The sequence below is a fragment of the Carassius auratus genome, chromosome 22 (assembly GCF_003368295.1).
Source record: "Carassius auratus strain Wakin chromosome 22, ASM336829v1, whole genome shotgun sequence".
In the NCBI taxonomy this organism is placed as follows: Eukaryota; Metazoa; Chordata; class Actinopteri; order Cypriniformes; family Cyprinidae; genus Carassius; species Carassius auratus.
In genome coordinates this window covers 6,147,695-6,170,271 of record NC_039264.1, presented here as the reverse complement: position 1 = coordinate 6,170,271, position 22,577 = coordinate 6,147,695, and the positions used below count along the sequence as shown (strand labels likewise).

The 22,577-nt window shown below is 36.9% G+C and overlaps 1 pseudogene; it reads right to left on the bottom strand.

The window, feature by feature from the left end:
• Positions 1-477: 477 nt before the first annotated feature.
• Positions 478-22,541, bottom strand: LOC113039517 (PX domain-containing protein kinase-like protein; annotated as a pseudogene).
• Between the last annotated feature and the right edge of the window lie 36 nt (positions 22,542-22,577).

Genomic DNA, 22,577 nt, shown 5'->3' with positions numbered 1-22,577 from the left:
TACTCCATGGGTGATAACATTAAGCTGATCAGAATTCAGTCTTTGGATGGCCACTAAGATGCTTTTCAGGTGTCCCACACAAATCAGCATGTAAGCAAGGAGAACACCTTCACCTACTGAAGTCTGCCTAAAAAACTGCAAAGCTGGAGGTGAGAGGATTCACAAAGATGGGTCAGACTACCATCCTAGAGAAGGTGCCACGCCGCATTGCTGCAGTAATTCAGGCAAAAGAGCCCCAACTTAGTATTGAGTGATGTACATGCTCATACTTTTTATGTCCATACTTTTCAGTTGGCCAAGATTAAAAAAAAATCCTTTCTTTGTATTGGTCTTAAGTAATATTCTAATTTTCTGAGATACTGAATTTGGGACTTTCCTTAGTTGTCAGTTATAATAAACTTTTTGATGGTATTCTAATTATATGACCAGCACCTGTATAAATATAAAAAAATATAGAAAGATAGATCTAGTTCAAAATACAATTTAATATCATTTATTTTATTCACAACACCTATACATAATAGTTATTCATTTATGCTAGTTTGAAGAAAGAATTAAACCACATACGATCTGTTCCATTGTCTTTACCTCAACGTTCACAACTAAAAGTACAAGACCATTCTTTTAAAATATAGTTTTTTCAGAACAGGAAAAAACAATTTTATAGCATTTTGAGGATGTTCAACTCCAGTGCTTTGAACAATGGTTGTGGCAACTGTACAGAGGCAAAAATCAGGGGAACACACTGATTCCTCTCCTGTCCTCGTGTAATCTCTGTGTAAACTTCAGAAGATTTATTCTTCTCCAGACCACTCGAAATATTCAGCGGTAAAGTGCTGCAGCAAAGGTGAAAACATTATTAAACTCTTCCCCCACGATAAAGCCGGGAATACATATTACGGTATATAGCTGTAATGTTTTCAGTGTCTATATGAATGTATATACAAATGAGTTTACTGTTACAGGAGCAAAACATGAACTATTGTGCATTTCTGTACATCATTCTAGATGACAAATTAATCTGGTTTTCAACAGGACCCAGCGATGAATTTGAATTATAGAAGTTTCTTTATCTTTATACGTGTGCAAAACCAGAAATCACTTCTATTTACCAAACACATTCTCGTCTCTGATTGGCTGAGATTTTCTACCGGGCTGCAACAGCCCATAATATGATTCGATGACATAAGTTAAATCACAGTTTTCATTATGCAGTCATCTCAGTGGTAATTCAAAGCCATTGTTCATTGTGTCATTAAGGGGCGTAAATTATAAACGCATCATAAAAATTTCGCTATTTGCGCAACATATTGATTGTGATCTTGCAGAACAGGAATGCAAATATTACTTTGTTCTGAAAGAAAATACGAACTATGAAGCTCAAAATTTCACCAGAAAAAAAAAAAAAGAACGATGAGAACCAAGAACGCTCTCAGCTTTTGTAGGCACAATGGTAAATGTGGCAAACTCTTAAAAAGCATCATCCCAAACCCTCTGAAATAAACCATAACCAAAGTCGAATTAAAATGTCAGAATCAAATATCAGTTGTTTTATGAACCAACAATAAAATCCAGTTATGTTTCCATTCAAAGTAAATGTGCTGCCCGCATTCTCCACCATCTTGTGCCTTAGCCTTCAGAAGTCAGGACTTCAAAATGAAGATGTTTTTCATCTGAATGATGTGTGAGTCCATCGTTTAAATACGACAGCTGGTCAAAGCAGCTGGTCCAACTTAAAACAAAAAATGCACGGCTGTGAATAAAACAAACAAACACTGAATCAGTTCGAGTACAAACAGTCACTTTTCACTGGTAGACGCAAGTTGCTAAAAGACTTGGAGTAGACAAATTGCACTAAAAGACAAGTGTTTTTTTGTTTTCTTTTCACAAACGTGGGCAGCTGCAGTCAACAGTCTCTGATTTTTTCAGTTTGCCTTTATTGAAGCCCTGTATGGAGCTGAGGAGGGCACTCCTGCCTGCGCCGTTCCCCCAGGAGGCGAGAGGGATGGAGGGACGGGCTCGTTCCTGGGAGGAGGTGGAGGTGGTGGAGGAGGAGGAGCAGCGGGTGGAGGAGGAGGAGGTGCTGGAGATGCTCCTGCAGGAATCAGAGAAAACAGTCCATCACAATCGGTCAAATATAACGCATACTGTTTATTTATATTGAATATAACGGAACGGTATTATACAGTTACTACTTAGAATCCTGTGCTGTATGTAAACAAGACTCGAAAAATTAGCTGCTGTAAAATTAACAGCTGTTCAGAATGATACACTTACCACAAGCAGCAACATTTAGAGTCAACATGAATTAACTGAATATCTTTATATTTAAATTTATCATAAATGCACAATATACTGCATTATAAAAAATACTAGGAAATAAAATATAAAAAAGAATTGTGCAAAGATTGCTTCTGAAAGAGGGATCGATACAAATGCTTCATGCGCAAACATCACACTACAGACAAAGTAAGCATCACGCATCATATGTTGTTTTCCAAAAGATCTTCTTGGCTTACTGTAAGGCTAACGTTGCTAAAGCTACCATTGTCTCTGCCGGTTTCCAATGCTACCTTCATGTGCTACCAGAATGATCGTGAATAGGAATGTGGTAGTTCAAAATTGCATTTGGATGCAATAAGAAGTCAGTTATACGGTCACCACCAGTTAAACCGTAACACCGGTCTTTTCGCGAGCATGAGCTCTTGGGTTGCCAGGTTTTCACAACAAAACCCACCCAATGCTACTCAAAACTAGCCTAATCACATTTTCATGGGGATACGCTTCAAAAGATTTAAAAATCACATTCGAGTGGGGTAAAATACAAATTTTTCTAGGGATTCCCCTGTTAAAATTCACATTTTAGGGGCTAAATATAACGCTTAAAACTACGCGAAAACCGTAGACTTCGCAACACTGACTGCTCCGTACTCGTCTAAAAAGGGTTTTTGATAAGAACACAACCATTTCATGTTGACTTTAAATATCTTACTGCTGATTTGTCATTTACAGTACAATCACCTACTTGGAAGTAATGGTGCTTTTCCATTGCATGTTACTGCATGGTACGGTTCACTTTTGGGGTGTTTTCGACTAGGTACAGTACTTGGTACCTGGTACTTTTTTCAGTACCACCTCGGTTGGGGTTCCAGGTGAACCATACCATTACCAAAATGTTTTTTTGACACGTAAACTATGTTGATCACTGATTCGCCAGAGAGTATCGTCACTAGCTGCGTCACCTGTCGTAGATTTAAATCAGTACAGCCAGCGAAGGATCAAACGCAACTGTTTTGAATGAGCACACCTTTTTATCAACCAAAAAATGGCTGTTTCGTGGTCTGTTGAGGAAGTACAGCATTCCTCTTGTTGATAGCAGAGGAGCGGTTCCAGTGGGAGCTTGATGGGGCGACGTGGAATTAAAAGGTTTTCACAAGTTGCAGCACTAGAAGTGGCGCAACTATAATGACGTGTATAATCCTGCCCACTCTAAAGTGGTACTAAACTGCAGTGGAAACGCAAACCGAGTCGAGCCGCGCCGTACCATACTGAGACGTGACGAACAGTCTTACCACACAGTGGAAAGCACCATAAGTGATGGATAGAATAATTCATGCTTTCTGAACCAATCAGCAAGATGCAAGTATCGTCAGCATACTAGTTATGCTTCCCTGTAGCTTAACTGCTTAAAGACCACTATTTTGTTTCTATTCCTCATTCAAAAGAGCATGTAATAATAGTGTCTTTAAAACGAGTATTATCATTTACTAATATATTACATATATAAGAACAAAAACAACCATCACAATCCACAAAACAGTTTTTTTGTTTGTTTGTTTTTTTTTTTACTAAATTTACCCTCAGAAAAGCCCTCAAAAAGTCCAGAATGAAGCAAGTTTTGTGCCTTAATAGATAATTGCAGATTGTGAACTGTTAAAGTTGCATTAACCCTTCTCAGTAGGCTGGAAACTGTCTGGACAGAACTCATTTGCATGCATTTGCATTAATATTGATGAGCAACAGTTGTGCTGTGGGAATCCGAATGTACTACTGAGGGAGGATGAGCTGCAACTTTACGATGGAAACAGATTATTATTATTTAATTACTTTACCCCACACACGTTCAAAATGGTGCATGCTCTAGTTTTGAAGACAGCATATAGGAGAGAGAGAGAGAGGCACAGACAAGTTACTGATCATTTCAGAATGAGGCGACACATCGGATGATTATGATCTGGTAAGATAAATGGAGATTGCAACCAATTTCATGAGGAATTTGATGATTGATTATGGAAATGAGAAAGATTAGGTCTATATTGGATAAAAAAAAAAAAAAGATGTTAATGTGCTGGTTAATTACAATCGAAAACATTCTACCACATCATGCAACAAATACAGTATTATACTGATTAAACTGATTGTTGACATGGACATACTGGCTGTGGAAAGGGAATGTTTGGATAAAACCAGGAAAAACAAACACTTCTGATGTATTTTATATAATGATTAACGATGGACGGGACATTATAGACGGGACGTACCTGATCCAGGTAAAGGAGTGGGTGAGGACGGGCAGGTTGGAGGTGAACTAGCCCCAGAACCTGCTAGAAGACAAAAAAAATAAACCATTCGAATTTCCATAGGCGGGAATTATTTTAATGATATTCTAATGGGCCGCTTCGTGACATCACAAAACCCCGAAAACAACACTGTAGTCTAAATGAGTAATTCGTTGTAGTTCTTGAGAAGGGATTTTTTTTTATAATCTCCCTTTGGAGTGGACTTTGAGATTTGTAACTTTGTAGATTTTTTTTTTCCTTTTTATGCCCAAACATACACACTACACACCGACTAAAAGTGAAAAAGCATAATAGGACCCCTTTAAGGTTTCGTCATGATAGACAAAGATTTAATTGCGGTGACACACAACATGCCTTTATGTTAAGAATAAATAAAACCACTTCTTGTAAAGAACAAGAACATGGCCTTCTTTTCAATGAGATGCCAATGGTTATATACCGTAATTGCGCAAATAAAAACCGGTAATCAAATAAACGCCAGGCCTCTGATAGTGCCTTTTATATAATGTGCAGTCAAGTTCATCGTACTGTACAGGTGCCATAGATGGCATTACGCCGCCTTCACACTGGCAGTTGAAATCAGCTCCGATACGGCTACGAAACAGCCGGAAGTCATTCATTTCCTATGGAGATTCGCAGACCGCATGCGAATGGCTACGAACCGGGTCCGAACGAGTGCGGTGCGAAAAAAATCGTGTCCGTTGGTCATCCGGATGCGTTCAAAAAATGTAACTCTTGCGAAAGCCTACGGACGGTTCCTATCCGACAATTCCAGCGGAAGTAGGCGTTGCTATGGTACTGATAAACAAACCTGAATTCATAACTTTTAATAAAATAAATAATGATTTTATAACGATAAGTTGTCATGTCATTTTTTTATTTTCATGATTTTCTAACATTATAAGGGCAGTTAATACAATTAAAATGAATAAATAAATATCGTACCCCCCGCTTTCGGACACACTCGGTCTCTCTCGCTCGAGTGCAGGGCTGTTGCAGCCCTATATATACCACTATATCACATTTAGCTAACCTGACATGCACATTCAGATACAGACAATATCAATCGTTCTAATCTCTCCGCCATTTTTGTTCTACTCGCTTCCGAATCTTTTCAGCAGTGTAGTACGACGTCCACTGGGGGAGTATTGCATATTACGGAGCGTATTTCAACTGCCAGTGTGAAGGCGGCGTTAGCAACACTGGATTTAACATGGGTCTCATTTAGTGCCAGTGACGGACTTTTCAACAACTTTATTGAAAACGAACTTGAGGAGCATGGCACCCAGACGAAAATTTGAATTAAAATTTAAACAAAGAGTTTTAAAAGTATGCAGAGGAAAACTCAGGTTAAAAAGCGGCAAGCTATTTCGACATTGGAATTAGGAATAAAGGCCTGCCTCTAATAAAAGCCTGCTTCAAATAAAAGCCTGTTACCTTCTGTAGTTCAGGTAAAAAAAAAAAAATGCCCGGGTTTTTATGAGGAATTACGGTAGGCTAATTATGCATTTTTTAATAGCAACTTGTTTACCATATTCTTCATTCTTTCAAGCAGACATATTTATTTCTATAAATATATTTAGATTAATTCAGACTGATTCAGCTAAGAGAAGTGAGTGACTTTCTGTCTTTTTTTTGTAGCTTGATTAACATAAATGACTCAATAGCAACTAAATTAGACTGCTGTCCCTTTAAAACCGAATGCAATCGATGCAATATACTGATACACGTTCTCCCTACTGGTTACATTCACTTAAGACATGATGGACCGTGTTTATGTGAATACTCGCCAAAACTGACAATTCAACATCATTTTGTGTGTATTTTTCCATTCATGCAATGGAAAAGAGTTCTCGCGTACTGAGACATGCTTTCAGTGTGTGTATGCTTTAGTGTCTGCGCTCAGAAAACCAGACCAAACTCAGTTCTCTCTTGCATTGTCAAATTTATCCATGTCTGCTCTTCTCTTAGTCCCACATATCGACATTTTTGAATGTTTTAGGAGATGTGCAGCAAGTGTGTTTTAGCTTATGTACCGCCGGTTATGTACACATCTGACCTTTTAACCACGCAGAAGATTCGTTCTTAATTAAAATCTTTGTCTCGTTTTTATTTCTTAATGAAAACGTGAATAGATTTCAAAATAGTTTTTGTCACTCAAAATGAGTTTTAGTTCATTATCGTCAGTCAAAAGAATTGATGACGAAAATTGACAAAAATGATGAAATTAACGCTGTACTGCAGAGGATGAATCTATTGGTCAAGTAATGCTATATATCTCCAAATCTGATGAAGAAACATACTCATCTACATCTTGGATAGCCTGAGGGTGTAGATGAACTATTCCTTTAATAAAGGAAAGTTTAATAATAAAATTAAACCTACCAGAGTTGTTATTGTATTTGACAGAAAGCTCCTCATCATTGTCATACGTCGACTGTCTCGATTTCTGAAACCAAGACAGGTGTTTTGACTTTAACAACCATTATGTTAAGCATAAAACAGTGTGACTGTTCAGTGTGAATCATAATTATCAGAAAGCCCTAAAACCCATGTACCTTTCTGGCCAAGATCTTCCTTTTCCGCTTCTCTTCCTCTGAGCCGTGGTGCGACTGCGCTCGTGTCAGCCTCTTGTGCTGGTGAATCTGAAAACAAACACGGGTTTCAGTTATATACAGGTGCTTCTCAATTAATTAGAATGTTGTGAAAAAGTTCATTTATTTCAGTAATTCAACTCAAATTGTGAAACTCGTGTATTAAAAAATTTCAATGCACACAGACTGAAGTACTTTAAGTCTTTGGTTCTTTTAAATTTGATGATTTGGCTCACATTTAACAAATATCCACCAATTTAAATAACTGTTTGTTCAAAATTTATTCAATAAAAAAAAAAAAAATCTCAACAAAATTAGAATATGGTGACATAACAATCATCTACTCAACTCAAAACACCTGCAAAGGGTTTCCTGAGCCTTCAAAATGGTCTCTCAGTTTGGTTCATTAGGCTACACAATCATGGGGAAGACTGCTGATCTGACAGTTGTCCAGAAGACAATCATTGACACCCTTCACAAGGAGGGTAAGCCCCAAACATTCACTGCCAAAGAAGCTGGCTGTTCACAGAGTGCTGTATCCAAGCATGTAAACAGAAAGTTGAGTGGAAGGAAAAAGTGTGTAAGAAAAAGTTGCACAACCAATCAAGAGAACCGCTGTCTTTTAGGAACTGTCAAGCGAAATCGATTCAAGAATTTGAGTGAACTTCAGAAGGAATGGACTGAGGCTGGGGTCAAGGCATCAAGAGACACCACACACAGACGTGTCAAGGAATTTGGATACAGATGTTGTATTCCTCTTGTTAAGCCACTCCTGAACCACAGACAACATCAGAGGCGTCTTACCTGTGCCAAGGAGAAGAAGAACTGGACTGATGCCCAGTGACCCAAAGTCCTCTTTTCAAATGAGAGCATGTTTTGTATTTAATTTGGAAACCAAGGTCCTAGAGTCTGGAGGAAGGGTGGAGAAGCTCATAGCCCAAGTTGCTTGAAGTCCAGTGTTAAGTTTCCACAGTCTGTGATGATTTGGGGAGCAATGTCATCTGTTGGTGTTGTCCATTGTGTTTTTTGGAAACCAAAGTCATTTCACCTGTTTATCAATAAATCTTGGAGCACTTCATGCTTCCTTCTGCTGACCAGCTATTTAAAGATGCGGACTTCATTTTCCAGCAGGATTTGTCACCTGCCCACACTGCCAAAATCACCAAAAGTTGGTTAAATGACCATGGTGTTGGTGTGCTTGACTGGCCAGCAAACTCACCAGACCTGGACCCAACAGAGATTCTATGAGCTATTGTCAAGAGGAAGATGAGAAACAAGAGACCAAACAATGCAGATGAGATGAAGGACACTGTCAAAGAAACCTGGGCTTCCAGACCACCTCAGCAGTGCCACAAACTGATCACCTCCATGCCACACTGAACTGAGGCAGTAATTAAAGCAAAACGAGCCCCTACCAAGTATTGAGTACATGTACAGCAAATAAACATACTTTCAGAAGGCCAACAATTCACTTAAAATGTTTTTTTTTCATTGGTCTTATGAAGTATTCCAATTTGTTGAGAGTGAATTGGTGTGTTTTTGTTAAATGTAAGCCTAAATCATCACAATTAAAAGAACCAAAGACTTAAACTACTTCAGTCTGTGTGCACTGAATTTATTTAATACACAAGATCACAATTTGAGTTGAATTACTGAAATAAATGAACTTTTGCAAAGTATTACATTTTATTCAGCTGTTTCATCAAGTCAGCTTTTCTAGACTGAAATGATGGAATTTGTGTTTGCGACACCGTTGTGCAATGTTTCGTAAGCAAGCCAAGCTAAATGTTTGTTGTGCAAGAAACCAAAAGTGAATAAAGCAATGCTTACCGTCCTCTGTTCCTCCACTAGACGCTTCTCCAAGCATTCCTTGGACGATTTTAGAGCCTCCTTTAATTTGGAGCTGATCTGGAGTTTTGGAAAGATGGAAGATTTAACCAATTATTTAGTAAAACAAAAACTGTTTGGGTTAGTTTTTTTTTTTTACTTGAGTGCATTTACCTTAAATTGGGGTTTCTCTGAGTTAAACAGCACCACGTCACTGAATAACCTGTTAGAACAAGAGTTAAACTCAGCATCGGTTCATGCTTCAGTTTTAAGCAATGTCAACATTCACAATTACTGCTGTAAAGAGGAAACCACATGCTCTGTATTCACAATAACGTGACATAAACTTAAGTCATGAACTTAAGACTTATGCTTTGTACACTCTTAGGATGAATCTCTCAAAACTGTCCAAGAACAACACAGAGTGCCGTTGTGCTAAGGGTGTCCCGAGTTCAAATCCCAGCTCGAGGACCTTTCCCGATCCCCAAAATAATAGTATTTTGAAAAGGAGCCCTTTTTTGCATCACTGCAATCTGAAAGTATTTTCAGGATATTATGCAATAACTCAGGACACTTATACCATTAATTTCATTTTTCAATCATTTTTAATTTGATATAAATTTAATATGTAAATAAAAGTTGAATAAATATATTTAAAATATATCCCTTAATAAAATACTTTAACATGTATGAAGAAAATTATATATATACATGATGTAAATATGTTTCAAAATATTAGTATGTATATATATTTATACTTGTATATAATTTATATATATATATATATTTTATATATAAATCTCTAAATCTCTTAAACATATTTTCCTTAATATATACACATGTATGTGTATTTCTATATATATATACACACACACACACACACATAGTATGTTAACAAACTTTTATTTTGAATGGCGAGTAATTGCGATTAATCTTTTGCAGCCCTGAGATATTAAATTTAGCATATTTGTAAATAATGTGATATGACATTATTTTCATTATCAAACAATAAACGAATTAACTCATGGCACTTTTACCATTTGTTTTTGTCTCTGAAGTAATTTTTGTTTCTAAAAAAAATTATTATATTAAAGAAAAACACATAAAATAATATAGCTGCAAGCAGCAATTACGGGGCCAAGCACTCCAACGGCAAATGTAGGAGCTAAGTATGGCGTGGAGCATCACACCAAATGCATTAATGAGCAATAACAGCAATTTTTGGATTATTGTAATTGAAATGGCTAAAAAAAATCATAAATACCACCTCTAGTAGCATGATTACTTGGCTTGTCAAGTTTGACCAATAGGTGGCACTGTTATAAAATCAATTTGGTGTACTCTGTGTTACTTTTCAATGACACACACAAAGTTTGGTGTTAATATGCCAAAGCATTCCAGAGATACAGCCTCAAGTGTCATTTTCTCATTGTGCCTCAACTTCGTCGCTATGGTATGCGAAAAATGTTTCGTCTATCAACACAAAATCCATCACTTTGTGTCAGCATAGTCTGAAGATCATCTGATTCGAATTTGGAGAAAATCGGACATACGGTTGATGAGGAGTTCAAAAAAGTATATTTTCAACATAAATCAAAATGGTGGACCGGAAGTTCAGCTTACTCTGGCATATTTGGTATCTATGTTATCGGCATAAGCCAGGGAATATTTTGAGCCCATTGTCATTCAAATAGGCTAATGCAATAAAAAGTTATTAGCATTTTTAAAAGTGTAATTATACATGGTTAATGAATGGTTTATTACTCTTGACCAATAGGTGGCGCTGTTACCAAATTTATGTGACATGGTCAGTGTGAGGTGACGATGACACATACAAAGTTTGGTGCAAATATGTCAAAGCGTTGCAGAGATACAGCCTCAAATGCATTTTGGCACCCTTCCAGCTAACTCATTGATGCGCTAAATGAGAACCGTTTCGTATATCGATACGAAATCCATAACTTTTTGTCAGCATGGTCTGAAGATGATCCACGTCAAATTTGGTGAAAATCGGACTAACGGTCTAGTAGGAGTTCGAAAAAGTATGTTTTCAACATTAAGCAAAATGGCGGACAGGAAGTGTGGCCAATTTTCACATAATTGGTTTCAATGCTCTCGGCATTACCCACAGAATATAGTGAGACCATTTTCATTTTAATAGTCTAATTTATTCAAAAGTTATTAGCATTTATGTGATATTTCATTATAACTATTGGCCACAAGGTGGCGCTGCCACCAAACTTTTTGAGTACCTTCAGGGCATGGAGCCGAATATTTTTGTAATTATTGTCGTAACGATTCGATGCTGCATTCAAAAAATACAGCATTTTAAAACATAATTCAAAATGGCTGACGCCTAAAATGGCCGACACATAAAAAATTTATATCATTCGACTCGACATGACCCACCGAATCTAAAGAGACCAATTTTGTGATTTTTGGCCAAACCATTCAGAAGTTATAAGCCAAAATATGCATTTTTCATATCTCCTGACCACTAGGTGGCGCTGTGTCGAAACACTGCAGGTAGTCTCAGGTCATGCTTGTTATAACAGACACCAAGTTTGGTCTCAATACACCAACCCGTTGCCGAGATATAGCCTCACATGCATATTTGCATGCTTTTTGTCAAATTTGTTAACGTGTTATTCGAGAACGGTTAGACGAATCAACTTGAATTCCATAACTTTTAGCCAGCATTGTCTGAAGATGGTCTGAGCCAATTTTCGTGAAAATCGGACTAACCGTCTAGGACGAGTTCGAAAAAGTAGGTTTTACGAACAATCGAAAATAGCGAAAAAACTAAACCTTGCGATTTTTAAATTTTGGGATTCGTTCGACTTGGCATGAGCCAAGGATTCAGAGGAAAAAAGAATTTCCATTTTCTGGCTTACAGTTCAAAAGTTATTAACATTGAAACAATGAAAGTTTGGACAAGTGGTGGCGCTAGAGAGTTGGAGTTAGAGACTTCAAATTTGCTATAGTTAATGTTGGGCCTGTCCTCTATCAGTGTGCCAAATTTTACAACTTTCCCGTAATCGGTTCTATGGGCTGCCATAGACTTGCGGCGGAAGAAGAATAATAATAACACCAACGATTACAATAGGTGCCTACGCACCTTCGGTGCTTGGCCCCTAATAATAATTAAAAACCTAATAAAAAAAAGACTACATATAATATATGTGAAAACAATAATATTTAAAAAATAAATTTTAACTAATTGTAAAATTAGTTCCAAAAGGAATAAGATATTTTAGTGAGTCACTCGTGTGCACAAACAGGCCTGAATATCGTAACTCACGGTGTTTGTAGGAGTTGAGAAACGGTTGGCATTCCCGTTTTGCAAGCTTCCGTGGACAGGATGGACTGAAGTACAGACACTGTGGGAAAACAGAAAACAAACGGTTGCATATTTACATAAAACCATTAACTACAAACATATGACCCACAACACACTTTGAGCTCACTGCTGTATGGATTCAACTATTGTATAAAACTGAACAACAGCCAATGTTCTGTACAAGTGCAAATTCAACTATTCAACTATTAAATGAACTTTAACTATTTAATCCATTATACATATGGCATCCATGCTAACAAAAGCCTGTAAACTCTGACACGAGCTCATAGCTAAAATACTTTGACTAATTTGATCAAGCTTCCAGCTTACAACAAGAGACTGCTACTCTCAATTTATGCATGTTTGAATGCATTTTCTTTTTTTGTACATACTGACCTACGGATGAGAAGGGCTCTGTAGGATACTGATCCACAGGCACAGCGTCAGGCGGGCGGCCGTACGTCATTTCATAAAGCAAATGCCCAAACGAGTAGACGTCTATGCTTTCTGTTGTCTGATAAAACAAAAAACATCACATATTTGAATTACTAATATTGAAATAATTTACCACTAAAAGAAAACCAAAAATAAAGTTCTCTCACATTAATTTTCCTGAACTGCGTGACATAGGGTCGGTAATATGACGGAAGTCCCAGTAAAGAATTCTCTAAATCCAACAATTTACATGTGCTCTCCTCGATCAGGACGTTAGACGCATGAAGATGCCCATACGGAAAACCCTTGTCATGGAGAAATTTTAGTGCCTGGAAGAAAACCGAAAATAACATGTAAACATAATTACAGGAAATTACATATTTATATTTCCAGAAAGAAGTACAGCTGAAAAAGAGCTGTTTAAAGTACGAGGTGAAATAAGAGTAAACTAAATTTTCTAAAATATATATTTTTTATAAAAAGAATTGTATTTGATCAAAAATACAGTAATACTGTGAAATATTATTATAATTTAAAATAACTTTGTGTCATCATATATCTAAAAATGTGATTTATTCATGTGACGCAGCGCTGTATTTTTAGCATCATTTCTCCAGTCTTCAGTCACATGATCCTTCAGGAATCATGCTAATCTGCTGATTTGTTGCTCAAGAAACATTTCTACTATTATAAATGTTGAAAACAGTGGTGTTGCTTCATATTTTTGTGCAAACTGTGTTTTTTTTTTTTTTTTTTTGCTGAATAGAAAGTTCAAAAGAACAGAACTTATTTAAAACATAACTTTTTGTAACATTATTGTCTTTTATGATCAAAATCATGCATTCTTGCTAAATGCAAGTATTATTTTCCACAAAAACTAGAAAAATCGTACTGACCCCAAACTTTTGAACAAAGCATATGTGGAGGAGTAAAACAGATGCAAAAAGAAAAGATCAAATATAATTCTGTATGCAAATAAACACCAATGTCTATGTGAGAGTATGCAAATATTAAAACGACATCACTGTTATCGCCAGATAATGAATGCAAATAACTGACAGCAATGGGAGATGTTCAAACTTAAACCTTTCTTTAAAAATCTCTTGAGCATGAATCCCGTGGATGGACGTTAAGCCGTTCAGGCTTAAAAAAAACACAGAAAGAGGTTTAAAGCAAAGCTTAAACCAGATGTTTAAGAAATACCTACAGCGCTGCCTTAAAAACACAGGGCGGGAAAAAAAAAAAGTCTACAAATTCCTGTAAACTTGTTATTATGAACAAAAAGTGTTAACCAGACCTCCAGAATCTGTCTTCCGTAGGTTCGGATCTGCTGCTGCTCCAAACCCTGGATCTTTTTGGGATTGCAGTACTTCTTCAGAAAGGGCTCTCTGGGCTTCACCTGAAGAAGCCGCAAAATTCAAGACAAGAATTACAAGAAATACAAGTATGTTTTAATTTATAATATTAGTCAAGTTAAAGAAAGCGAACCTTGCAGATGTGATCTCTAAGCGTGCCTTTCTCACTGAAAACTCGAATGACCAGAGCAGACGATTCACTGGTTGTAGCGAAACTGATGGGAGAGATGTTTGAATGCTATGGAAAACACAAAGACAGCTGCAGTCAGACACATACAAATACCTTGCAGTGTTTCTGTCCTTGCCAAAAACACACTTTCAGGACATGGACATGGAGTTATGAGGGTACTGCTATACGGTTGACTTCACATATCTGTCATGTTTTCCCATGAACCTCGTGGTCAGAATCGACTGTCATGCTTTCCCGATTAACATGCATCATGGTTGGATTGCTTTAATCTGCTCATCTGGAATATAGACGTCAGACAAATCCTCCATCTGACTGATCATTTGTCTTCAAGTAACAGTTTTCCACCATATTACATGAAATATTAACAATCGGAAACAATTACATTTTTTTTTAACGTAATTATTGTCAAAATAAAGCTGAAATAAAATAATACAGAAATGTTTGATGAAAAACTACGCCTCAGCACCAAACTGACAGAAATTATTAAATGGGTGGATGTGTGTGTGTGTGTGTTTTCATTAAATGTAAAAATATTAGTTATTTAAACATTCCATTCCATTTTAATAATTCTAATACTATTACAATTATGAAAAAGCACTGCAACTTTTATAATGTCTTAAAGCCAAATAAAAAATACACTGTGTATTTGTATTAAAAGAACAAAAAGAGAAAAATAAATAAATAAATAAAATATTAAAAACAAATTTGAATTGAACAATAAAAAAACTACACTGTATATTTGAATTAAAATGAGAACTGAAAACAAGAAATAAAAGCTCATTTAAAAATATTGTTAAAAACGACACTATTTTCGTATTTAAATGAGAACCAAACATATACAAACAAAAGCAAATACAAAAATATTAATAAAAAGTACATTCTGTTATTTGTAAACTGTAAAATAAAAAAATAAAAAAATCTACTTAAGGAATTTTGAAGAAGAAAGACTGAACTGGTATTTTTTATTTAATTCAATGTGATATTTGTTGTTTCATTTGAAGTAAGTTGATTTATTTCTAGCAATTTTGGAGAGAAAACTTGTCAGTGTGTAATAGTGTATAAATAACAGGGTGGATCGTATTTGGATGTCTACACATGATTTCCACTGTGTGTTTGTTATCCGTTTAATCTCGCTCTACGGCTGCTGACGTTGAGGAAGCAGGGAAAACAAGAGCACATGACAGCGTTCGCACACAAAACATCCAAACATTCAGGTCTGTACACAAAGACAGGCTCTTGGAGTTCATTCCCGACAGCTCGTCGCCTCTGATTAACAGCTTTACACAGTCAAATTGAAATGATATACTCTCATTCGTTTTGCACAGCAGGGAAACTGTGTCTAATTGTCATTAAAATGTGTATTGTCAAATGATTACTAAAATATCAATACACTACAATAATATGTATATTTCTTTTGCTTTTATAATGACATGATCAGAATTGACAGGAAGCGAAGTGGGAGAGAGATGGGGGCGGGACCTGGAAAGGTCCTCGAGTTGGGATTCGAATGTAGCATGTACACACTACAATAATATTTGTACTTTTTTAATTTATAACAAATGGATTTGCAATCTAAAGAGATGTACATTTACCCTAAAAAAACAGCAAAATCTTCCTATCAACACCATAAAACCTTTTTGCAACCACATTACAACGCTCTGATTTTCATCAACTTTTGACGACTTACAGACAGAGTTGGAAGCAGCTTCATTGCAGACTGGAGATCTTTGTCGGACAGGAACTTATCTGGACCCAAATCCACCTATGATTGGTAAAGAAATGTATTATGGTCGGTACAAGGGTCCTGCAAAGCTAATTATAGAAGAAAATGAACAAAAATGTCAGGAGAGATTAGTAATCTTGTTAAGTTCTTTGTACAGCCATACAAAGTGCATTGAATGCGATCAACAGGAACGACTTCATCGGGGTTACACAATAATAGGAATTAAACACGATGAGGGTCAAAGTACTTGATCAACAGAGCAGGAGAATCCAGGAAAATGTTTGTTCTGTGTTGTTTGGGTCAAAATGAAACTTACCCAACTTAATACTTGTTTGTCTTTGGGTTGATCTTTGTCTTTTACTAGGAAGTACCTCTTTTTCAATCGCCAGCCTATGATAAGACAGAAATTAGAATTGGATAAATTATGAAAGTGCCATTTCAAACCAATATTAGAAAATGAAAACATTAGAATAATAAAATATTAAAAATTTTGCATTGTGAGGTAAAAAAAAAAAAGCTAATTTTCTACTTTAAAATTTAATTACTGGAAACATAAAAATCTAATTATTTTTTTACAATAATACTGTACAAAAATAATGTTACTTTTCAGTTTTAAAAAACGATATTTTACAAATGTACATTTTAAATCAAATAATTTTGAAATAAAGCATAATGTAATATAATAACGATGATTATGGTAATGGCAGATTACAGGAAATTCCCTTAATTTTTCTTAAAAAGTAATACTATAATAGAAAAAGTCCTACATATAGCCTTTATTTTGTTAAAATGAAATATAATTTCCTATTTTTGATTTTGTCAGAAAATTACAATATTTGGTAAATGTTACATTTTTATTAATGAATTTTTCTCAAATGAAATCGAAGAACAAATTGATAAGACATAATTTCGAATAAAATCAGGCCGAAACGAAGTTCGTTTTGAGTTTGTTTCAGGCAGTTCGAAACAGCTGACCAAAGCGAACTTTCTGGGGAAATTAGTTTTGGCTCCTAAACACCTTTGAGCATCCATTGGTCAGTGGTGGCTACTCATTCGGTGGGTGTGTTCTGAAACTCCACCTTCTTTGACATGTGATTTTTTTTATTCCCGGGTTCGTATCTCATTCAATGAAAGTCAGGCAAGAGAACAACATATCCTATAGTCACTAGCAACATGAATACACTAGAGTGTCGAATAGCTGAGCTGGCACAAATATATCAGCACTTGTACAACCGCTCGCAGACATACATACAAAAAAAATCAGAGAAAGCATTTCATTCCTAGAAAGAAATTGCAAGGAATCTTGGGTGTTGACAACCCGGAGATATGTAAAAAGCGACGCAGAGAAACCTCCGCGACAAGTTTTTCAAAGCCATGAAAAGAATAAAAGGAAAGAGTTAAGATATAAGGTAGCAAGTACCAAATATATGTGTTTCAAACAAATGTTATACATACTGCTACATCTTGCTAAAGTTTTCAGACTGAGACATTCACATTTCCCATAAAGGACGGATTATGGATTGGCACTTTTGTATTGCAAACATGATACTTGACTCTGAAATGCTGCCAATCATTGTTCTTTTGTCTATAATATTCTGACCATTGGTGCCCATCCCACACCAAGATTGCCTACACTTAATTTCATCATTGTTTCGTTTAGGGGATACGCGTCGCACCACGTTTACATTAATCTACACCCCTAGTTGTGACGTATCTCAAGGCTGACAGTGTAGTGATTCACGGTCAATATAAAAAAAAAAAATTCTGTCCCAAATAAAAAAAAGTTTAAATAAATAAATCAATAACATAAAAATGTTATAAAAGTATAATATAATATGAAATGAAATTGGATGGAAGCAACTAAACTGCTTTACTCACCAATGTCTTTTAATGGCTCAATAACTTCCCATTTTGGATCGGATCTGAAGAACATGGACACTTGCTGTAAGGCTATTTCTGAAAAAAGAAGGAAGGGGAGGATTTAAAAAATAATTTTGATGCAAAAACACATTTTCTAGTTAAAACGTGAACTGGTTGCATTACCTGTGTAGTTTACTGAGTAATTGTTAGGGTCGAGAAACTTTTTGACCAGCTCACAGCTGGAGAGGATGTGGTGACGTGTGATGTAGTTCAGATATGCCTGGAGACCCTTCTGACGCTCGGCTATAAACTCTCGGTCCATGTTTCCTAACAGCTTCTTTGGAGGAAGTGGCAGGTTGAGGCCGGAGATCTGTGAAGACAGAGAGACTGACTCATAGTTACTCTTTCACTGATGGTAAGGCTAATGTTAAAAGTTTTCTGATGACTGTGAGTTTTTGAGTGAATCATTGCCATTGAGACATCCCAGCAATGCTTTTCAATTTATTTTGAAACAGCAGCTGTCAAATGCTTACACGGAAATTGATGTTTTTCCAACACAGCCTTGTTCTAATGGTCCACTTACCAGTAAACTATTATTCAGCATGTCAAAATCACTGTATCTGCGGATGACCTGTGAAAATCAGAACAAAAATCAATAATTCTGAGAGACAGACAGATAGATAGATAGATGACAGACAGACAGATGGATAGATAGATGACAGACAGACAGATGACAGATAGACAGAAAGATAGATAGATAGATAGATAGATAGATAGATAGATAGATAGATAGATAGATAGATAGATAGATAGATGACAGACAGACAGATGACAGCCAGACAGACAGACAGACGACAGACAGACAGATGACAGACAGACAGATGACAGATAGATAGATAGATAGATAGATAGATAGATAGATAGATAGATAGATAGATAGATGACAGACAGACAGATATATGACAGACAGACAGATATATGACAGACAGATGACAGACAGACAGACAGACAGATGACAGACAGATAGATAGATGACAGACAGATAGATGACAGACAGACAGACAGATGACAGACAGACAGACGACAGACAGACAGATAGACAGACAGATGACAGACAGACAGACGACAGACAGACAGATAGACAGACAGATGACAGACATATAGATAGACAGAGATAGATGACAGACAGACAGATAGAAGACAGACAGATAGATAGATAGATAGATGACAGACAGACAGATGACAGACAGAAAGACAGATAGATAGATGACAGACAGACAGACAGACAGACAGACAGACAGACAGACAGACAGATAGATAGAAAGACATATAGCCAGATGACAGACAGACAGATAGACAGACAGAAAGATAGATAGATGACAGACAGACAGATAGATAGATAACAGACTGACAGACAGACAGATAGATAGATGACAGACAGACAGATAGATGACAGACAGACAGATAGATGACAGACAGACAGACAGACAGACAGACAGACAGACAGACAGACAGACAGATAGATAGATAGATAGATAGATAGATAGATAGATAGATGACAGACAGACAGATATATGACAGACAGACAGACAGACAGATATATGACAGACAGACGACAGACAGACAGACAGATAGATGACAGACAGATAGATGACAGACAGACAGACAGACAGATGACAGACAGACAGACAGACAACAGACAGACAGATAGACAGACAGATAGACAGACATATAGATAGATAGATAGAGATAGATGACAGACAGACAGAAAGAAGACAGACAGACGACAGACAGAAAGATAAATAGATAGATAGATGACAGACAGACAGACAGATAGATGACAGACAGATAGATAGATAGATGACAGACAGACAGATGACAGACAGAAAGACAGATAGATAGATGACAGACAGACAGACATATAGACAGATGACAGACAGACAGATAGACAGACAGAAAGATAGATAGATGACAGACAGACAGATAGATAACAGACCGACAGACAGACAGACAGACAGACAGACAGACAGATAGATGACAGACAGACAGATAGATGACAGACAGATAGATAGATAGATGACAGACAGACAGATGACAGACAGAAAGACAGATAGATAGATGACAGACAGACAGACAGACAGATAGATAGATAGATAGATAGATAGATAGAAAGACATATAGACAGATGACAGACAGACAGATAGACAGACAGAAAGATAGATAGATGACAGACAGACAGACAGATAGATAACAGACTGACAGACAGACAGATAGATAGATGACAGACAGACAGATAGATGACAGACAGACAGACAGACAGACAGATAGATAGATGACAGACAGACAGATATATGACAGACAGACAGACAGATATATGACAGACAGACGACAGACAGACAGATAGATGACAGACAGATAGATAGATGACAGACAGATAGATGACAGACAGACAGACAGATGACAGACAGACGACAGACAGACAACAGACAGACAGATGACAGACATATAGATAGATAGATAGATAGAGATAGATGACAGACAGACAGATAGATGACAGACAGACGACAGACAGAAAGATAAATAGATAGATAGATAGATGAAAGACAGACAGACAGATAGATGACAGACAGATAGATAGATAGATGACAGACAGACAGATGACAGACAGAAAGACAGATAGATAGATGACAGGCAGACAGACAGACAGACAGACAGACAGACAGACAGATAGATAGATAGATAGATAGATAGATAGATAGATAGATAGATAGATAGATAGATAGAAAGACATATAGACAGATGACAGACAGACAGATAGACAGACAGAAAGATAGATAGATGACAGACAGACAGACAGACAGATAGATAACAGACCGACAGACAGACAGACAGATGACAGACAGACAAATAGATGACAGACAGACAGATGACAGACAAACAGACAGACAGATAGATAGATGACAGACCGACAGACAGACAGACAGACAGACAGACAGATAGATGACAGACAGACAGAAAGATAGACAGTGAATAGATCGGACAGACAGATCTAACTCACAGTCCAGCTGTTGTCTGTGGAAACGCCCCTCTGTACACGAATGATGTACTCCTGTTAACAGAGACAAACAACGATGACTGAACCAACAGAGCAAATATACATTAAAACTAGTAATAAAATAAAGACCCTGCTGAAAAAAAAAAAAAAAAACAGGTTCAGCTGGTCTTCACCCCCAAATTACCAAACTAGTTCCGCCTGACTAGTGGAAACCGGCCTAACAAGCCATCTTTGTTTTCTTCTTCTTTTTCACAATATTGGCCATTCAAGAGACCAAAGTCATGTTGTCACAGATTTGTGGTTTTCACAGCCGAATTGTAAAGCAAGACCAAAGCAGGAAGTGAAAAGACAAATGTAACAGAGTCTAAAGCCTCATGCTGACCTTGACTCTTACAGCCACTTCTTATTCGCATTAATGTTTGACTCTCCTTCAAAACGTCACCTGAAGGTTTCCAATAGACTACAACAAGAACAAAAGTCACTTAGTTTCCACCCACAACCTTACTTCAGATACCATCAGTTATTGTGGTTGATTATTTAAGAAACACCAACACATTGACTTTCAGCTTCCAATCAAACTAACTTTAAATATACATAGTTAATAATGTAACTGATGATTAAGGTCTAGTTGGTCATCTACCCTGAATCTCCTCTACACTTAAACAAGAAAACAAAACCTTTAACAGCATGAGAAGTGAGAGCAGTTTACTAGAGAGTACTTTCATATGAATGAATACGAGAAATGAACAGATGAATAAATGTGAAAGGAAACGCTCGTATCTCTCGTGTCTTTGGTTACACAGCAAGAGGAAATGTCTTTCTGCACAAATGCAAATGATACATTTTCGATTCCGCCTGTAACGCCAACATTTAAACAGATCGTTTGACATTTGTTTGCTAAATCTTAAAATGCATATTTTTCTAATAAAATGTTAGTTGGCAACTTCTTCATTCCGAAGGATTATTTTACATTTATTTACACTTTAGAGAACTTACACGATTTGTTCCAGTTTTGACTAGCTACTGACATTAACATTAAACATCTAAACTTAAACTCATCTTATACTGACAACAAATGAGATTAATCTGATTTTAATCGACAAATAATCGAGAAACAACAAGGTTAATCGTCAAAAATACGACATGCAACCAGAGGTTTGACTTTAAAACGTTTTCAATCTTTATTTACTGATAATTAAATGCGTATTTGTAATCAATCTCAAAGGTTCAAAGGAGGCGGATCGGTCCGCGCGGCTCCCGTCGTGCCGTTTACCGTGTGTGACTGTAAACTCTGGCTGGCCTCGATCACGGCGATCAGCGGCACGGTGTCGTCCAGCGGCGGCTTCTTGCCGGACAACGGCTGCGGCTGCTGCTCCATGAACGCCATCTCTGATCAAAACAACACTAAACAGCCCCGGTTCGACAGGGTTCGACAGGGTTCGGTTACCGAGAGCCCGCCTCGGTCGGTAAAGGGATGTGACGATTCACAGCGCGTCTGTGCTTGAGACAACGTGGGAGAAACGAATCAGAAACTGCCAGTGAAGTCTGACGTAACAGTTAAGACGTTTCAGCTCGTTCACTCTGTAGTGCGCACCAGAGCCGTTGCGCACTATGGAGT